Raw genomic sequence first — 18,932 nt, 5'->3', positions numbered from 1 at the left:
AGAAACATCCAGAGCCACCGTGCACAGGCGTGTGCAGGAAATGGGCTACAGGTGCCACATTCCCCAGGTCATGCCACTTTTGAACCAGAAACAGCCGCAGAAGCGCCTGACCTGGGCTACAGAGAAGCAGCACTGGACTGTTGCTGAGTGGTCCAAAGTACTTTTTTCGGATGAAAGCAAATTCTGCATGTAATTCGGAAATCAAGGTGCCAAAGTCTGGAGGAAGACTGGGGAGAAGCAAATGCCAAAATGCCAGAAGTCCAGTGTCAAGTACCCACAGTCAGTGATGGTCTGGGGTGCCGTGTCAGCTGCTGGTGTTGGTCCACTGTGTTTTATCAAGGGCAGGGTCAATGCAGCTAGCTATCAGGAGATTTTGGAGCACTTCATGCTTCCATCTGCTGAAAAGCTTTATGGAGATGAAGATTTCATTTTTCAGCACGACCTGGCACCTGCTCACAGTGCCAAAACCACTGGTAAATGGTTTACTGACCATGGTATCACTGTGCTCAATTGGCCTGCCAACTCTCCTGACCTGAACCCCATAGAGAATCTGTGGGATATTGTGAAGAGAACGTTGAGAGACTCAAGACCCAACACTCTGGATGAGCTAAAGGCCGCTATCGAAGAATCCTGGGCCACCATAAGACCTCAGCAGTGCCACAAGCTGATTGCCTCCATGCCACGCCGCATTGAAGCAGTCATTTCTGCAAAAGGATTCCCGACCAAGTATTGAGTGCATAACTGTACATGATTATTTGAAGGTTGACGTTTTTTGTATTAAAAACACTTTTCTTTTATTGGTCGGATGAAATATGCTAATTTTGTGAGATAGGAATTTTGGGTTTTCATGAGCTGTATGCCAAAATCATCCGTATTAAGACAATAAAAGACCTGAAATATTTCAGTTAGTGTGCAATGAATCTAAAATATATGAATGTTAAATTTTCATCATGACATTATGGAAAATAATGAACTTTATCACAATATGCTAATATTTTGAGAAGGACCTGTATATACACAAGGGTGGGTTTCCCCATAAATGGATGCATAATACCTAATTTAAATATGGGCACACTATGTCAGGGCAAAGATGTTATTTGCTCAGTGAAGCTATTTTAGTAGCAGGTCTGCCTTTGTGTTGGGTTTCAGAATTGGAAGCACATGCAAACTAAGGTTTACATCTAGTTCCTGGATATTTCTATGTACATGTGCACATGGGTGTCGTATTAGCTCCACTTTGTGTACATAGTTTGCACCAACTATCTACTCAGCCTCAGCATCCTATTCACAAAGCAAAAGACAAACTGGTGCAAACAGCTCTATTAAGTCCAACTAGCCCCTTTACCATTAGTTCGGACATATCCTCGCTTTCAGTTGTAAACATTTCCTTAGCAAGCTAATTTGTGTGATTTTCACCAAACCTGCACTGTTTAAATATTCTCTAATATTGTAATTTTAAATAACTATAGAGTTTTACACAGAAATGCAATAGGGGAGGGAAAAGCCGGACAGACTTGGCAGGCCCAAGCGCATAGTGAGGGTCTGCTGGGAACGTCTGGCGGACCCCTTGGCCAGGGATGTATTCAACTCTCACCTCCGGGAGAGCTTTGACCAGATTCCGAGGGATGTTGGAGACATAGAGTCCGAGTGGACCATGTTCTCCGCATCTATTGTCGAAGCTGCCGCCCGTCGCTGCGGCCGTAAGGTCTGCTGTTCCTGTCGTGGCGGCAATCCCCAAACCCGGTGGTGAACAACCGCAGTAAGGGACGCTGTCAAGCTGAAGAAGGAGTCCTATCGGCTGTGGTTGGCTTGTGGGACTCCTGAGGCGGCTGACGGGTACCGTGGGGCCAAGCATGCCGCGGTCCGGGCGGTGGCAGAGGCAAAAACTCGGACCTGGGAGGAGTTCGGTGAGGCCATGAGAAGGACTACCGGTTGGCCCCGAAGCGATTCTGGCAAACCGTCCGGCGCCTCAGGAGGGGGAAGCAGTGCTTCGCAAACACTGTTTACAGTGGGGGTGGGAGGCTGTTGACCTCGACTGAGGACATTATCGGGCAGTGGAAAGAGCACTTCGAGGATCTCCTCCATCCTGCCATCACGCATTCCCTGGTGGAAACAGAGGCTGGGGACTCAGGGTTGGACTCTTTCATCACCCAGGCTGAAGTCCCTGAGGTGGTTAAAAAGCTCCGTGGTGGCAGGGCTTCGGGGTTGGATGAGATCCGCCCTAAGTACCTCAAGTCTTTGGATGTTGTGGGGCTGTCATGGTTGACATGCCGCTTCAACATTGCGTGGCGGACGGGGACAGTGCCTCTGGATTGGCAGACTGGGATCGTGGTCCCCCTACATAAGAAGGGTGACCGGAGGATGTGTTCCAACTACAGTGGGATCACATCCTCAGCCTCCCTGGTAAGGCCTATGACAGGGAATTGGAGAGGAGAGCCCGGCCGATAGTCAACCCTCGGCTTCGGGAGGAGCAGTGTGGTTTTCGTCCCGGCCGTGGAACACTGGACCAGCTTTACACCCTCTACAGGGTACTCGAGGGTTCATGGGAGTTTGCCCAACCAGTCTACATGTGTTTTGTGGACCTGGAGAAAGCATTCGACTGTGTCCCTCGTGATGCCCTGTGGGGGGTGCTCCAGGAGTATGGAGTTGGGGGCCCTTTATTAGAGGCCATCCGGTCTCTGTACAAGCGGAGCAGGAGTTTGGTTCGCATTGCCGGCACTAAGTCGGACCTGTTCCTGGTGCATGTTGGACTCCGGACGGGCTGCCCTTTGTCACCGGTCCTGTTCATAACTTTTATGGACAAGATTTCTAGACGCAGCCAAGAGCCGGAGGGGGTCTGGTTTGGGGACCAGAGGATTTCATCTCTTCTTTTTGCAGATGACGTGGTCTTGCTGGACTCCTCTAGCCAAGACCTACAACATGCGCTGGGGCAATTCGCAGCCGAGTGTGAAGCGGCTGGGAGGAGGATCAGCTCCTCCAAGCCCGAGGCCATGGATCGGTGCGGCTGCCACTGTAATGGGGGCGATGTGCCGGTCTGTTGTGGTGAAGATAGAGCTGAGCCGAAAAGCGAAGCTCTCGATTTACCGGTCGGTGTACGTTCCTACCCTCACCTATGGCCATGAACTTTGGGTCATGACCGAAAGAACGAGATCCCGGATAGAAGCGGGTGAAATGAGTTTCCTCCGTAGGGTGGCCGGGCACTCCCTTAGAGATAGGGTGAGGAGCTCGGCCATCCGGGAGGGGCTCGGAGTAGAGCCACTGCTCCTCCACATCGAGAAGAGCCAGTTGAGGTGGCTCGGGCATCTATACCGGATGCCCCCTGGACGCCTTCCTCGGGAGGTGTTCCAGGCACGTCCCACCGGGAGGAGGCCCAGGGGACGGCCCAGGACACGCAGGAGGGACTATGTCTCTCGGCTGGCCTGGGAACGCCTTGGGCTCCCCCCGGAGGAGCTGGAGGAGGTGTCTGGGGAGAGGGACGTCTGGGCGTCTCTGCTGAGTCTGCTGCTCCCGCGACCCGGTCCCGGATAAAGCGGACGGCGACGAGTAGGCGCAATATATGTAAGTTATTTTTTGCTTTTTATCTTGTTTCTTCTCTATGTTGTTACTACCACCAGCTTTCACAACACTGTAAATATTGGGTGACACAAACAGCACTGGTCTTTGAGAATTAGACGCATTTTACCCTTGCTGTGAATAACACAAATATAAGCAATGTGTGCAGATTTTTACCAAATGTTTCCATAATACATCATTTAAACGGTTTCACTGCAAAGACAAAACTCTTTTGGTCAATTTGAGGAAAAACATTTGGAATCTTTGACATGGTTTGACTACATTTGAATTTGTGAATACAACTATTGTAAAACAATTTTTTTCCTCACTTTGCAACTGCAAAACGCTAATTTAATTTGATTATGTGCATTATTTATACGCTAAACCATGCATTTTTATTTTCATGAGTAAAGAATTTTGATTTAATTTTCTTTTTAATATATGATAAGAGGTTACTATACAGTGTATCCATCTGCCCACACATGTTCTTTATCATTACATCTGTGCACCTAATTTATTTCCTAAAAATCTAAGTTAGATCTGTAAAGCTTTCACAGCTTGTGTGGGGTGTTTTTGGTGGTTTTTATTTCTTCTTGCTGCCTGCGATTACTACTGCACTGATTAAGATTACTGTGTCTCTTGGCTGTGAATCGGAAATCAAATCATCCATCCATCTTCTATACCCGTTTCTCCAGCACAGGGTCACAGGGTGAGCTGGTGCCTATCTCCGGCAGTATATGGGTACACCCTGGACAGGTTGCCAAACCATCGCAGAAACACACAGGACAAACAATCGTGCACACCTAACGACAGACAATTAACCTAACAGTCATGTTTTTGGACTGTGGAAGAAAGCCAGAGTACCCGGAGAGAACCCACACATGCACATTGAGCTTAACTAACTTAAATTAAATTATTTTTGCCCCTCCTTGAACCGCCACCTTAACGTGGTTGAGGGGTTTGAGTGCTCCAATGATCCTAGAGGCTAAGTTGTCTGGGGCTTAAATGCGCCTGGTAGGGTCTCCCATGGCAGGTGACGGATCAGACAAAGAGCAGTTCAAGAATCCTTCATGAGGACTAGTAGATAGAGGCACGTGACGTCGCCCAGTATGGCGGAGCCGGGGTCCCACCCTGGAGCCAGGCCTGGTGTCGGGACTCACCGGAGAGCGCCTGATGGCCGGGTTGCTCCTCACAGGACCCGGCCAGGCCAAGCCCGAACGAGAGACGCGAGGCCATCCCCCAGTTGGCCCACCACCTGCAGGGGGAACCGTGAGGGACGGGTGCAAAGAGGACTGGGCGGGCGGACGAAGGTGGAGACCTCAGCGGCCCGATCCTCGGATGCTTAGGCTAACTATAGAGACCAGTCTACATGTGTTTTGTGGACCTGGAGAAAGCATTTGACTGTGTCCCTCGTGATGCCCTGTGGGGGGTGCTCCAGGCAGGGCTTCGGGGTTGGATGAGATCCGCCCTAAGTACCTCAAGTCTTTGGATGTTGTGGGGCTGTCATGGTTGACATGCCTCTTCAACATTGCGTGGCGGACGGGGACAGTGCCTCTGGATTGGCAGACTGGGGTCGTGGTCCCCCTACATAAGAAGGGGGACCGGAGGATGTGTTCCAACTACAGTGGGATCACATCCTCAGCCTCCCTGGTAAGGCCTATGACAGGGAATTGGAGAGGAGAGCCCGGCCGATAGTCAACCCTCGGCTTCAGGAGGAGCAGTGTGGTTTTCGTCCCGGCCGTGGAACACTGGACCAGCTTTACACCCTCTACAGGGTACTCGAGGGTTCATGGGAGTTTGCCCAACCGGTCCACATGTGTTTTGTGGACCTGGAGAAAGCATTTGACTGTGTCCCTCGTGATGCCCTGTCAGGGGTGCTCCAGGAGTATGGAATTGGGGGCCCTTTATTATGGGCCATCCAATCTCTGTACAAGCGGACCAGGAGTTTGGTCGGACACTAAGTCAGACCTGTTCCCAGTGCATGTTGGACTCCGGCAGGGCTGCCCTTTGTCACCGGTCCTGTTCATAACTTTTAAGGACAGGATTTCTAGACACAGCCAAGGGCCGGAGGGGGTCTGGTTTGGGGACCAGTGGATTTTGTCTCTTCTTTTTACAGATGACGGGGTCCTGCTGGCCCCCTCTAGCCAAGACCTACAGCATGCGCTGGGGCAGTTCGCAGCCGACTGTGAAGTGGCTGGGATGAAGATCAGCTCCTCCAAGTCAAAGGCAATGGTACTCGACCGGAAAAGGGTGGCTTGTCCTCTTCAGGTTGGAGGGGAGTCCCTGTCTCAAGTGGAGGAGTTCAAGTATCTCGGGGTCTTGCTCATGAGTGAGGGAAGAATGGAGCGGGAGATCAACAGCTGGATCGGTGCAGCTGCCGCAGTAATGGGGTCACCGTGCCGGTCCATTGTGGTGAATAGAGAGCGGAGCCAAAAAGCGAAGCTCTCGATTTATTGGTCGGTCTAGGTTCCTATGCTCACCTATGGCCATGAACTTTGGGTCATGACCGAAAGTACGAGGTCCCGGATAGAAGCGGGTGAAATGAGTTTCCTCCGTAGGGTGGCCGGGCACTCCCTTAGAGATAGGGTGAGGAACTCGGCCATCCGGAAGGGGCTCGGAGTAGAGCCGCTGCTCCTCCACATCGAGGAGACAGTTGAGGTGGCTTGGGTATCTATACCGGATGCCTCCTGGACGCCTCCCTTGGGAGGTGTTCCAGGCACGTCCCACCGGGAGGAGGCCCAGGGGACGGCCCAGGACACGCTGGAGGGACTGTCTCTCGGCTGGCCTGGGAACGCCTTGGGCTCCCCCCAGAGGAACTGGAGGAAGTGTCTGGGGAGGGGGACGTCTAGGTGTCTCTCCTGAGTCTGCTGCCCCCGCGACCCGGTCCCGGATAAAGCGGAAGACGACGAGTACAAGTACGAGAACCTTTCATATTATATCCTTGGGTTACAACACAACAAGGCCCAACGGCACGCAGGCGATTTAGGGGTTTGTTGGCAGATGGTCTCACTGGAGGAAAGGGGTGGGAGCTCTGGGTTTTGTGTAACTTGGTCTACTTAAATGTGTTATTTTTTTCATTTGTTTTTGGGATTTTATTTTAGCTTACCCTCAAAGTCGTTCTTCTGATTTTGCTGTATTTGGGGAAAGATCTCTTGGGTCAGAAAAACTGTTTATTCCAATGCTCCTCCTCCTTGATACAAACTAAAGTAGAACCTGAAGCTTTCCAACTTATTTAAACTGAAGATTTTTAAACATATTTCAAGAACAATGGAGAAAGCATCACTGGATGGCTGTTTTATTGCTACTGTCTGTTATTTTATTTTCTGTTGTGTTTTTTAGCTAATTTGTTATATGAACTCTAAAACAGACTATAGTCTGTTTTAACACATTGCTGTTTTGTGTCTCATACGATTTAACTGTATAAATAAACGTGACATTGGGAAAGAAAAAACAAACGGTGCCTCCCGCATGTCTGACAGTAAGGTTTAAATATCTGTTGGCATTTCACAGATAAAATCTGAATCACATGATGAAGGCAATAATACGTTTAGCTGCAGGAAAAATCTGTACTTCAACAGAAAAGGAGAAACACAAATTTAAATTAACAAACTGTGCAGTTTTTTTTACCTGTAAATGAAACACACACGCTGGAAGGGAAATATTTGTATTTCTAGTGCCGCAGGAAAGACTAATTATAGTTTCAACTTGTTGTGGTGCACAGATTAAATTTTCTGTTCAATTCAGTGAGATAGAATGGGTTTTATGTGTGGTGAAAAAGGAAAAAATGGATATTGTTAATAAACAAACAAACTTGTCTGAAGATTAATTAAATGTTTGACTTACAAAGCAGAATGCCTCTATTTTACATTCAGTGTTTCGAAGAAAGTAAAAAATAAATAATGCATCATTTGAAAATAAAACTTACAAAAAAAAAAGAAATCACTAATGGACCTGCTCTACGGCTGGCGCTCTACAGCTCACCAAGACACCAGGTTTTTTTTTAAAGCAGCTTTTACTTTTGTCACCATCATTATTATTATTATTATTTATTTTCCACTGTTTGTGAGGAGAAGCTTCTATTTCAAAGAAAAACGGTCATTTTTGTTTTATCTCAGCTGCTCAGCTTTCCGCCTCCTTCCCTGCCATAAGAAATGAGACAGCAACACGTCCGGTCCTCAGCTTCTGCGAAACAATACGCCTCTGACACAAGTGAATGAGCTAGCTGGTATAACATTAAGCCTGATAACAGGGATTAACATGATATTTAGCAAAAAATTACTGCAGAAGCAGAGAAGTGCAGCTGGATTCGGGTGATAACTGCAGCCAGAAAGTGACAGTATTATTAATAAGATGTTTTAAATTAAATGTGGTGAAAAAAACTCAAAGAGATTTCTGTATAATTCACAATGATAGATATTTTACACAGAAAAGCGGCCCCATTTTACTTTTCAATGATGCAGACGTTTGATCAAATACATTTTTTTACTGTGTCCTGTCCGGCAGAGTATCGCTCAGAATTGTTGTCTGAGTGCCAAGAAATTGCCCAACAGATTTACTTTTACAAGCAGAGCATCACAGCTAATGCTTTAAAGCTCTGTTTGATATTTATAAAATAAACTTTATTATAAACTTCTTTGGGAATATTTCAATTGTTACAGACACGGAGACTGAAATGAAAAGGAAAAAAGAAGCTCGAAAAAGAGAGAGATGGGGCAAAAAGGAAAAAGGCGAGAAAAGGAGGAAAGAGTGGAGGAGAGAAAGAAGGATGAAGAGAATACAAGATTACAACCTGTTTGCTTATACACCTGCAGCTGTTTTTTTTTCTAACAAATAGTACACAGTACTTATGAATGTAAAATGTACTTAGTGAGAGGTGCAGCCCAATATAGAACATCTGTGTATCTGTCAACACCTGAAGCTTAACACCTGTGAGTATGGGTGTGGACGCGCTTTTATATACAAGGTTTCTCCACAAAAATGTGCAATAGCGAGTGTGAGGACCCACAGACCTGCCCCGTGGTCCCTGGACGGACACTGAGGAGATAAGAGCCACAGACATCTAAAGGCCCCCCAAAGCACAGGAACCCCAGGAGAACCACCGCTGGGACTACTGCAACCCCCCCAGAGAAGAGGAGTGGAGTCCCAGGGGAACCACCCAGCAGCGACAGTGCAGAAGCCCCAGGGAGCCACAGCGACGAGCCCACAGGCCCCGCCGGCAGCCGTCCACGCCCGAGCAGATCCAACCATGGACCCAGAGACCCAAAACCCCGGGACACACCACCCCCCAAGCAGAGGCCTGCCAGAGCACAGGGGGCCAGGCCCCGGCAAGCAGCCACCGGGAGTGAGCCAGCACACATCAAAGCACCCAGCCCCGGACACCGAAAACCACAAGTACACCAGCGGGCAGAGACTCCAACCACCGGCAGGTAGTGTGGCGGGGAAAAAATAGGCCGCCCATAATATTCTCAAAGTTTGTTTTTTTTTATTGGTAAAAAAAAAGGAAACAATTACTAAATTGAAGTCTGAATCGGCAGGACAAAGTCTAATAAGACCAGTAATTAAAATGTAAAAAAAATTAAATTAAAAATCTGATTAGAGCATTTCTAATCCTATCATGGTGTTTGATCAGTGAAGTTTGGTTGCACAAAGGAGGTTTGGTTGCACAAATGTTGAGAGACAACATTAGTGCAGTTGACTGCAGGACACAAGTAAACCATTTAAAGTGAAATTTCATGTTTTTGACCTGAACCACACAAAATGATGCAGCAGCAGAAGTGGAGAACTATTTATTCTCCACCTCCGTTCCTGGTAGACATAAATCATTTCAATGACGTAAGCAGCAGAGGTTCAGAAAAGGACCGAGCGGTCACTTTAAAATCTAGAGGTTACAGAAAACAGTGGGACTGCATCTGCAACTGTGTGCTTTTAGTCTCTTCAGCTAAAAAAAAAAGCTGGGACAGTGTGCTTCTCCTTCATGTCTACATCTGAGACTTCATGAGTGTTTGAGTGCATCCGTGGCACAGAGTGTGATGGTCGAGCGCTGGGAATAATTAACTCCTGTGACCCAGCCACTGCAGTGACGGGGCAACCACTGTGACTGGAACGCCTGTCAAATAGACTGGTCATCACACTCTTCAGGCAGCAGATGAAAAGGAGCCTTAAATACACACACATTCAGCCAGATCCAGCATAGAGCTGCCATATATTAATTAGCACATTTAACACCTCTATAGGCTAAACAAAGACACACAGAGACAACACGTGGAACCAGAAACACTCTATAGCTCTTTATAAAACAGAGATATAATTTTAGTACATGTGTCGCTGTCTCTTTAGCACACTTGGCACATCCACTTTCACACCAACACTACAGGCACACATAGGGGGCATATGGCAAGAAGCTGGGTATTCGTTAGCACCCCTGACATCTCTGACAAATTGACTCCTTTATACGAGTGGAAGTGTGCAGAAAGGTGGCGGTGGGGGTGAGAGGATGGAGGCAGGGAGGGCGATAGAAGGTGGATCGTCTCATTCACACGGTCTGAAGGAGAGAGGTATCATTCTGAGACACGCACACACTGACTCCACCTGTGACACAGGCGGCATGCACAAAGACGTGCCTCCGTAATGACGAGCTAAGATGGAGGCGCTGTAGAGAAAATTGGGGGGGGGGGGGTGCTATTAGAGAGAAAAAGAGGGAAGAGGGATGTTGGATGGAGGACATGATTTTGAGTGAGGTTGCAAAGAAGGAGAAATTGATGAAGCTTTGGGGAGGATTTTTTTAAAAAGATGGATATAAAATGCAGTTAAATGACTTCATATTAGTTTACCACTTCAGTAAAATTAGAAAAGAGTTTATTATTATTATTTCTTTACTTATATACAGGGGTTGGACAATGAAACTGAAACACCTGGTTTTAGACCACAATTATTTATTAGTATGGTGTAGGGCCTCCATTTGCGGCCAATACAGCATCAATTCTTCTTGGGAATGACACATACAAGTCCTGCACAGTGGTCAGAGGGATTTTAAGCCATTCTTCTTGCAGGATAGTGACCAGGTCACTACGTGATACTGGTGGAGGAAAACGTTTCCTGACTCGCTCCTCCAAAACACCCCAAAGTGGCTCAATAATATTTAGATCTGGTGACTGTGCAGGTCATGGGAGATGTTCAACTACACTTTAATGTTCATCAAACCAATCTTTCACCAGTCTTGCTGTGTGTATTGGTGCATTGTCATCCTGATACACGGCACCGCCTTCAGGATACAATGTTTGAACCACTGGATGCACATGGTCCTCAAGAATGATTCGGTAGTCCTTGGCAGTGATGCACCCATCTAGCACAAGTACTGGGCCAAGGGAATGCCATGATATGGCAGCCCAAACCATCACTGATCCACCCCCATGCTTCACTCTGGGCATGCAACAGTCTGGGTGGTACGCTTCTTTGGGGCTTCTCCACACCGTAACTCTCCCAGATGTGGGGAAAACAGTAAAGGTGGACTCATCAGAGAACAATACATGTTTCACATTGTCCACAGCCCAAGATTTGCGTTCCTTGCACCATTGAAACCGACGTTTGGCATTGGCATGGGGCAGCAATGCAGATAGACTGAGGATTTCAGAAACGGCTGATCTTCTGGGATTTTCACAAACAGTCATCTCTCCATCTCTATATTTTCATTTTAATACAAAATAAGCAGAAATAAACCAAATATACATACATTACTTCATATGTTTGCAGTAGTTTAAAGCTTTTGTTATGTTGTCGAACATCCTGCATATCCTCAGACTGCTGAGAACAGCAGCAAGGTGTCATATATTGGGATGACTAAGTCTCAAGAGAAACCATTAGACATATGCAAGGAAATCCTTTTGTCCTACCAGCACAAAAATAAATGTGTGGAGAAACTAGAGTGTACTCTAAGAGGAACTGGTATGATGATACTAGAACTGAGCTTTTTGGTTACAAAAACAAATCAGATGGGACTGGTGTAAAACCGCCTTGTGCTCACTGTCAAGTAAGGTTGTGGATCTATGATGCTGTGGGGCCGTTTTATGGTGGAAGTCCTTGGGGACCGTCTTAGATTACATGAACAAACTGTTGGAAAATCACCTGCCGGACGCTGGCATTGGGTCTCGTTCTTAATTTACACAACAAAACACATCAACAGAAATCTGTTTTTAATGTGTGTTCAATTAACAGCACATAGAAGCAGTCATTAGCTGATTGTCAATAAACACGTAGAAGTGGTTAAAAAGCCTAATGTAACAATCCTTAATGTAGTTATTACACACAGATATTAATACAAAGTGTGGTTAATAAACTAATGAATCCTTTCCTCTACAAAGAACCAGCAGTAAATTGTAAACTGGTCATCAAACAAGCCTATTAAATCTGGTATTTTAAAACATCTTATTGTACTCTTGTTCTATATATATAAAGCATTTAAACAAATGCAAATAATTAAATCTAGATTTTTTTACATGCTTTAACCTTTTTTGTCCCGTTACAAAATAATGGAGTCTTTTTATCAGTCAGTCATTTTCTACCGCTTATTCCATAGTGGGTCGCGGGGGAGCTGGTGCCTATCTCCAGCAGTCTATGGGCGAGAGGCAGGGTACACCCTGGACAAGTCGCCAGTCCATCGCAGGGCAACACACAAACAACCATGCACACACTCATTCATACACCTAAGGGCAATTTAGAGTTACCAATTAACCTAACAGGCATGTCTTTGGACTGTGGGAGGAAGCCGGAGTACCCAGTGAGAACCCACGCATGCACGGGGAGAACATGCAAACTCCATACAGAAAGACCCCCGGTTGGGAATTGAACCCAGGACCTTCTTGCTGCAAGGCAACAGTGCTACCAACTGCGCCACCGTGCAGCCCCTCTTTTTATCATCATACTCTTATTTTCATCCAGTTCAAGAGACTGAGTGAGTTAGATTGATTTTATTGTTGTCTTGTGCTTTTTTCTGTGAAGAGTGGTTAGCTCAATTTGAGATTGTTAAGAACTTGTCACGTGTAAGGGGTTATTTGGTAAAACGGTCATTGATTGAGCCATTATTGATCGATGTGACACTTCGGCATTGTCTGTTTAACCCACTGAATCTGCCTGTGCAGAGCTTTGGAAAGATTTTCTATTTCTTTTTACAAATTTTAGATCTGGGCTTACTGCACATGTTGATCCATGTTTTATGACATTTGAGGTGGCCAAAAATGGATACCGATTATCTTAATCATTTGACTTCTTTTAAATGTCCAAAAGAAGAGCAAAATTATCTTTTACACCTTTTTGGACTTAGTTAGCAGATGTTTTGACTCAGTTTGATCCAACTTGATAATTTTTGTGTGACATCATATATTTTAAATATTTTTAAATCTATTCCTGATACGTTTTAGATTGAAATGAAGCTAACAATCGGTCCAGCTACCAGAGGGCACTGATTCTCACTGTCCAACACAGTAATTCATCTGTAATCTAGTAAGGAAACCTGGAACTGCACTTCCAGAAACGGGTTTCTTTGTTAACAGCCCTGCAGAACAGTTCTCCTCCGGTGGGGATGTTAACTTCATTATCAGTACAGCTGAACACTCCTAGAGTGCAGACAGACCAAATTCCCTTTTATCTTTTCTGTTAATCACTCTTTTATTCCATTAAATCCCAACTAGTTTAATTCATTAGATCTTGACTCCAGGTATAAGACTATTGGCAACTCATTTAAACCACCCAGACCCATTTAGGCTCTCTTTCACTTAAAAGCAGGAAAGGCTTTGGAGGTTGTAAATAGCATGCTGAACAGGAGAAGTTTTTAGCAAGACTAGAATCACGTTTTAAAGCTAAACTGTGTGATTTTATCAGGGTTTGCCTTGTTTTACCAATATTAATGCATTTTTGGAACACTGATGCACTCTGGTTTAGATGCACTAAGAAGAAACGTGATTGCTTTCGAGAAACTATGCATAAAAAATAAAAAATAAAAAACATTTTTCCTTTTTTTGGAAAACATTAAGATTATGTTTTCAGGCAATTTCCTTCAAACTGCCACAGTGCTAGAATGATAGCGGTCTGGCTATGTGACTCAAGAAAACCAACTGAAATCTGTTTTCAAATTACAGTAATTACGTACAAAGAGAAATAAACGCCACATACAGCTTTCTCACAGATCTTAATAGAGACACCAGTTAGGTTTCATGCCTGAAGCCACTGAATATCACAGTCTTGCACACATGAGCTTACAAATTATGACATGTTTCAATTTACATCCCCCCCCATGGTGGGGGGATGTAAATTGAAATGTTACAAAAATCTGCGAGTGATTTATTTGTCTGGCATTCTAAAGAAGAATGCCATGATTTGGGTTTTGCTGGTTAGAGTGCTGCAAAATAGTATTTGCTCCCTTACAGATTTCCTTGGTTTTTGCTTTTTGTCACAGTTAAGTGTTTTTGATCTTAAGAAAATTTTTAAATCATGCAAGAATAATCTTAAGTTAAACAGAAACAGTTTTCCGAACCAACCCTGACCCTATGTGAAAAGGTAGCTGTTCCTCAACCTACAAGCTGGCTGTTCAACAGCTGCCAACAAGTGTTTGTTCGGTTTCTTTACATCTCTGTGGAGGAATTTTGTTTTAGTTCAGCAGTTATAGCCTGTTTGAAGTCACGATGCAGCATCTCAATCTATTTTAGGTCTAGACATTAACTAGGCCACTGCAAAAGCTCAACTTTGCTTTGATTTCTGAGCCATTCACAGGACTTGGTGGTGTGCTCCAGATCACTGTCCAGCTCTAACCTGTTAGAGAGAAGAATTAATGGTTCCATCATCAAAAGAAAGTCATCCAGGTCCTCAAGCACCAAAGTAGTCCCAGACCATCACTCTACCGCCACTATGTTTATATGTCAGAATAATTTTATTTTTTAAATACTGTGCTAATTTTGCTCCAAATGTAACAGGACGCAAACCTTCTAAATGATTTGCTCTTATTTTTGTCTAATATTAAATGTTATGCTTATATGAAACCTTTAAGTCTGACAAAAAAGCAAAACACAGCAAATATTTAAAAACAAGCAAAAACCTTTTCACAGCACTGTGGTAGAGCCTGTACCTAATGTGCTTTTTTCATGAAATCAGGAATATTCCTTGAAGTAAGAAGTTAGAGAACATTAATCACTCACAGGTGAAGCTACATTTCTGAACGCCACAGTAATGAGGCATGTAGCAGCTTTTGAGAAGAGATGTTTAACGCTTGGAGCATGTGGCGCCAAAAACTCACCCTGCAAATGCACCCAGTCACAGCTTTCTACTGCTAAAATGAAGGAAGAAGGCGTACGGCTTTGCTGATTACCTCACTTTTGTCTCGTGATGGTAGACAGCTGTCTGCCTCTTTGTGCGTTTTAATCTTTGTCTTGTTTGTAAAGTTAAGACATCCTTTGCGGCACCATGCTGATGACAGTAAATTTGAGGATTATGAAAAAAAGCACCTGAGGTAGACAGCAATAAATCGGGGAGAGGAAATGGATGAGGAACAGGACAACCTCACAACTCTTAAGCAATTCCTTGGGTAGGGGACAGCACAGAGACCGTGATTCATATCCGGCATTATGAGGAGGATGATGAATCTGCTGCCGTCAGCGATGTTCTGTAGTGTCCTCAGCTAAGAGGAGGACCTGTTCCTGCCATCCAGAACGAGCTGCGTGGTCTGTCATCCAAATATGATTGCATATTGTGGATGAATTAAGCTGCTACAGTCATGTTAAAAACTAAGTACACCCTCATTCAGATAAGGTTTTATGTATCAGGATGTAATGAAAGTGATCTGGATTTTACCAGGCTTTCAAATTACTTCAATCCGACCCAAAGTTTGCAGAAAAAGTATAACAGATTCTACCAGACTCTTATTTATTGCAGAGAAACAAAGTAAAAATTAAGAAACTTTGTGTGAAAAACTAAGTACAGCGTTGTACTATGTACATATGGTTTAATGATCTTAAGCTATAGATGTGTTCTGTATGCCTTTATCAGTGTCTGATTCTTCTTTACAACTTTGCTTCATTGCTTGCAAGACTCAATGTTGGTCAAGCTTCAGTTGTGGCATAAGACTAGAATACTCTGGTGTATGGAGAAGTTCACGGTCGACATAATAACTGCAAGATAACCCCATCTTGTGTCTGCAAAGCAGGCCCATACCAGCAGACGTCCACCATCGGGCTTCACAGAATGAGTTGTTAGTGCTCATATGACACAGGCCTGTGAATTACATCCAAACATCTCAATTTTGGTCTCATCTGTCCAAAGACATTTGTTCCAGAGGTATTGTGGTTCATCAAGATGATACTTTATTGCCATCATATTCTTTTTAGAGAGAAGAAGCTTTTTCTTTGCAACTTTTCCAGACAAGCCATACTTGTTCAGTCTTTTCCTGATTGTCCATATATGAACTTTAAGCTTTAAGAAGCTAACTGAAGCTTGTATACTGTCTGATATACAACTCTTGTTTTTCTCTAAGCATTGAACGCTCTGACCTTAAGGCGAGTTTGATAGGATATCAACTTCTCTAAAGCCAGGAAGCTGTCTTAAACATGTTCCACTTGTGAATAAACTATATTTGTTGCAAAATGATGAACTTGTTTAGAAATAAACGTATAACCCTTTCCAGGTTGATGGCCAGAAACAACTGATACACTAAGGTCAATTCTGATGTGTTTTCACTTTTGTTAACACAGACCTAAATGCTCCAGACCAACACACTGACAAAAGCTTTAATAGAGGTGTTCACAAGATGGAGATACATTTATGAAATACATTTAATTTGATTTTCAAATTCTATGGAAACAGAAATTGCACATTTTGTTTATTCAGTCCACATTTTTTTTTTACATTCTGTCTTTGTATTTGATCACCATTTACATTATCCATTTAAAGTACCACAACTTGAAAGAAGGCATGCTTTCTTTTTACCTTAACAGCTTATAAAATGATGAAAAGAGCAAGACGATTTGCCCTAGTAGGCCAATTTAGGCTACATTGATATAAAAGCCAAAATGATGATAGAAATCAGCAGGTGTGTGATAAAAGGGGTCATAATTTTCCCCGTAATTGGTCTTCTCCGTGAGTCATTTAACAGCTGGCTGATCATTTTTAAAAGAGCTTTCAAAAATGTAATAATGTAATTAATGTTCAATTTTATTTGTGAGATCTTACAATTTGTTAAAAATGTATGATTATCAGGCTTTTCAGAACTACTCTTTAAGGTATCCCCTCCTGCTTACTGTGGTGCCATTATGAAAAGCAGTAGAATAATGACGCAACAACAAGCAAGACAATCTGCACCACCATCACGTCTGCACTGTACTAAATTACTTCCAAAGGATGCGTCAAATGTATTAAAGCCAAATCTGTTATGACGGTTTTGTAGGAGTGTACAGTAAAAGCTGACAGAGCCAACCAGAAGAGCATTTGGCTTTTGCAGTTTTGTTTGTGCTCCCCATCTCCCCCTGCGCACAGACATGCTCTCACCCTGAGGTGGCCCTGGGCCGTCTGTCAGCGGCTGGTGGCGAGCCCGTGGTTGGCTGCAAAAGTGTTTGCTCGTGGCGCCTGCTTATTGCTGATGCTGTTTGATATCTTGGCTGGAGCCTTATCTTTTTGGCTGCTGATGTGCTGTGGTATCTTGAAAGGCAGCTTGGTTTGGGGAGCTGTCAATGCTCGCTCCTTCCTGTTTCCCACCCATCTCTGCCATATCTCTCCACGTCCCTCCCTCCATCTCTCTCCTCAACTACTTTAATAACTTGGATCAAACTCATGCAGGAGGATTGTGGTGTTAAATGAATTTATTTTAGAGCTAAACTTGTGAAGGAATATTTGAGATGAGACGACATGATGTAAAACTGTGCATCATTCACTGGTCTTTAATTTTCCCTTTAAAATCACCATGAGTCTCCAAATGGAACTGGACAGTCATAAATCAAGTGAGTAAATGTTACCATTTGTAGAGTTATGTCCCAAAGCTTTCTGTGTTTCTTGTTATCTTGTCTACATGGATCGCTGCTAAAGATGCAAACCTATTAAGATTGATGTAGGCCTCTTTTTTATGCAAGGAGTTGAGCTACAAGCAAGCAGGGCCTTATTGGTTCCCATATAAAAAGGATTTTCAGTGTTGTGCTATCAAGAGTTAAAGGCTGTTCTATGAAACAGTAAACAAAGTGTGCTGCATGCTTCAAACAGGTTTGTCAAGTCATAACATGCAGATTCAAACACATAAATGTTAAACAGCGGGTGGGTAACGCAGCAAATGTTCCACATAGAGGGAAATCAACATGTGGTTATCTTGATAAAAAAGGAAACAACATTAAATTACTGCAGGCTGCAGTGAGCCTAATGCTGCTGTCTAGAGCTTAATTAACACTGGCGCTGCCGGGAGCTGAAACTCATCATGAAATGTTTAAATGTAATTTATCTCAAAACATTCAAACAACTTGAAACACTGACAGTGATGTACTTCTTGCTAAATGCTAATAAAAGCATGCTAGGATACTGCAAAATTGATGGTAAATGGCCTGCACTTGTATAGCGCTTTATCAAGTCCCCAGAGACCCCAAAGCACTTCACACTACAATCAGTCATTCACACATTCACACACTGACAGTAGTAAGCTACATTGTAGCCACAGCTGCCCAGGGCAGACTGACAGAAGTGAGGGTGCCATACAATCGGTCCCACTGGGCCCGACGATCACCATCAGCAGGCAAGGCGGGTGAAGTGTCTTTCCCAAGTACATAATGACTGAGACAGAGCAGGGGTTCGAACCAGCCACCCACCGGTTACAGGACGAACCTCTACCACCGTCACCCCTATTGATATTGGACTGTGTAACAACATGTTCCACTGTACTGTTCATATTAGCAATTTAACATCGCACTAACAGTTATTTATGACAACATTTGTAAAACAATGTCTTGCTAAAAGCTAACAAGCTGTCCAAATAATAATGTTAATGGTAATATAAATTATTTTCCCTGTAAGGGTGAAAATAGCTTTTTAATATTTGAAGAATTGTAGGAATATCAATGTAGTGCTGTTTAATTCAGTTCAATTTAAAAATCCTTTATTAACCCCAAAGGGAAATTTAATGTTGTTGTAGCTCATACTATGCAGGTTTCTTCAAAGAAACATGTTACGTTAAAATTTTCCATACAAACATTGAAAATAAAAGGGTAAATGCTGCAAGCCAGCGACTCAGTGCAATCTGCTGCCTTCCCTTACATAGAAAACTTCATAAACAATTTATATAATAAATAGTTTAATAATGAGAATCAATTTGGAATGTATGTAATTGACTTGGAAACTGTATTTATGGACTGAAATGACAGTTTTCT

The 18,932-nt window shown here is 44.0% G+C and overlaps 1 protein-coding gene across 4 annotated transcripts in view; it reads right to left on the bottom strand.

Moving 5' to 3' along the window:
- nlgn2a (neuroligin 2a) overlaps window positions 1–18,932 on the bottom strand; it is a 283,069-nt gene that overhangs the window by 185,681 nt on the left and 78,456 nt on the right. The window lies entirely within an intron of this gene.

The sequence above is a fragment of the Girardinichthys multiradiatus genome, chromosome 14 (genome assembly GCF_021462225.1).
Source record: "Girardinichthys multiradiatus isolate DD_20200921_A chromosome 14, DD_fGirMul_XY1, whole genome shotgun sequence".
NCBI lineage: Eukaryota > Metazoa > Chordata > Actinopteri > Cyprinodontiformes > Goodeidae > Girardinichthys > Girardinichthys multiradiatus.
This window is presented reverse-complemented; position numbering and strand designations above follow the sequence as displayed.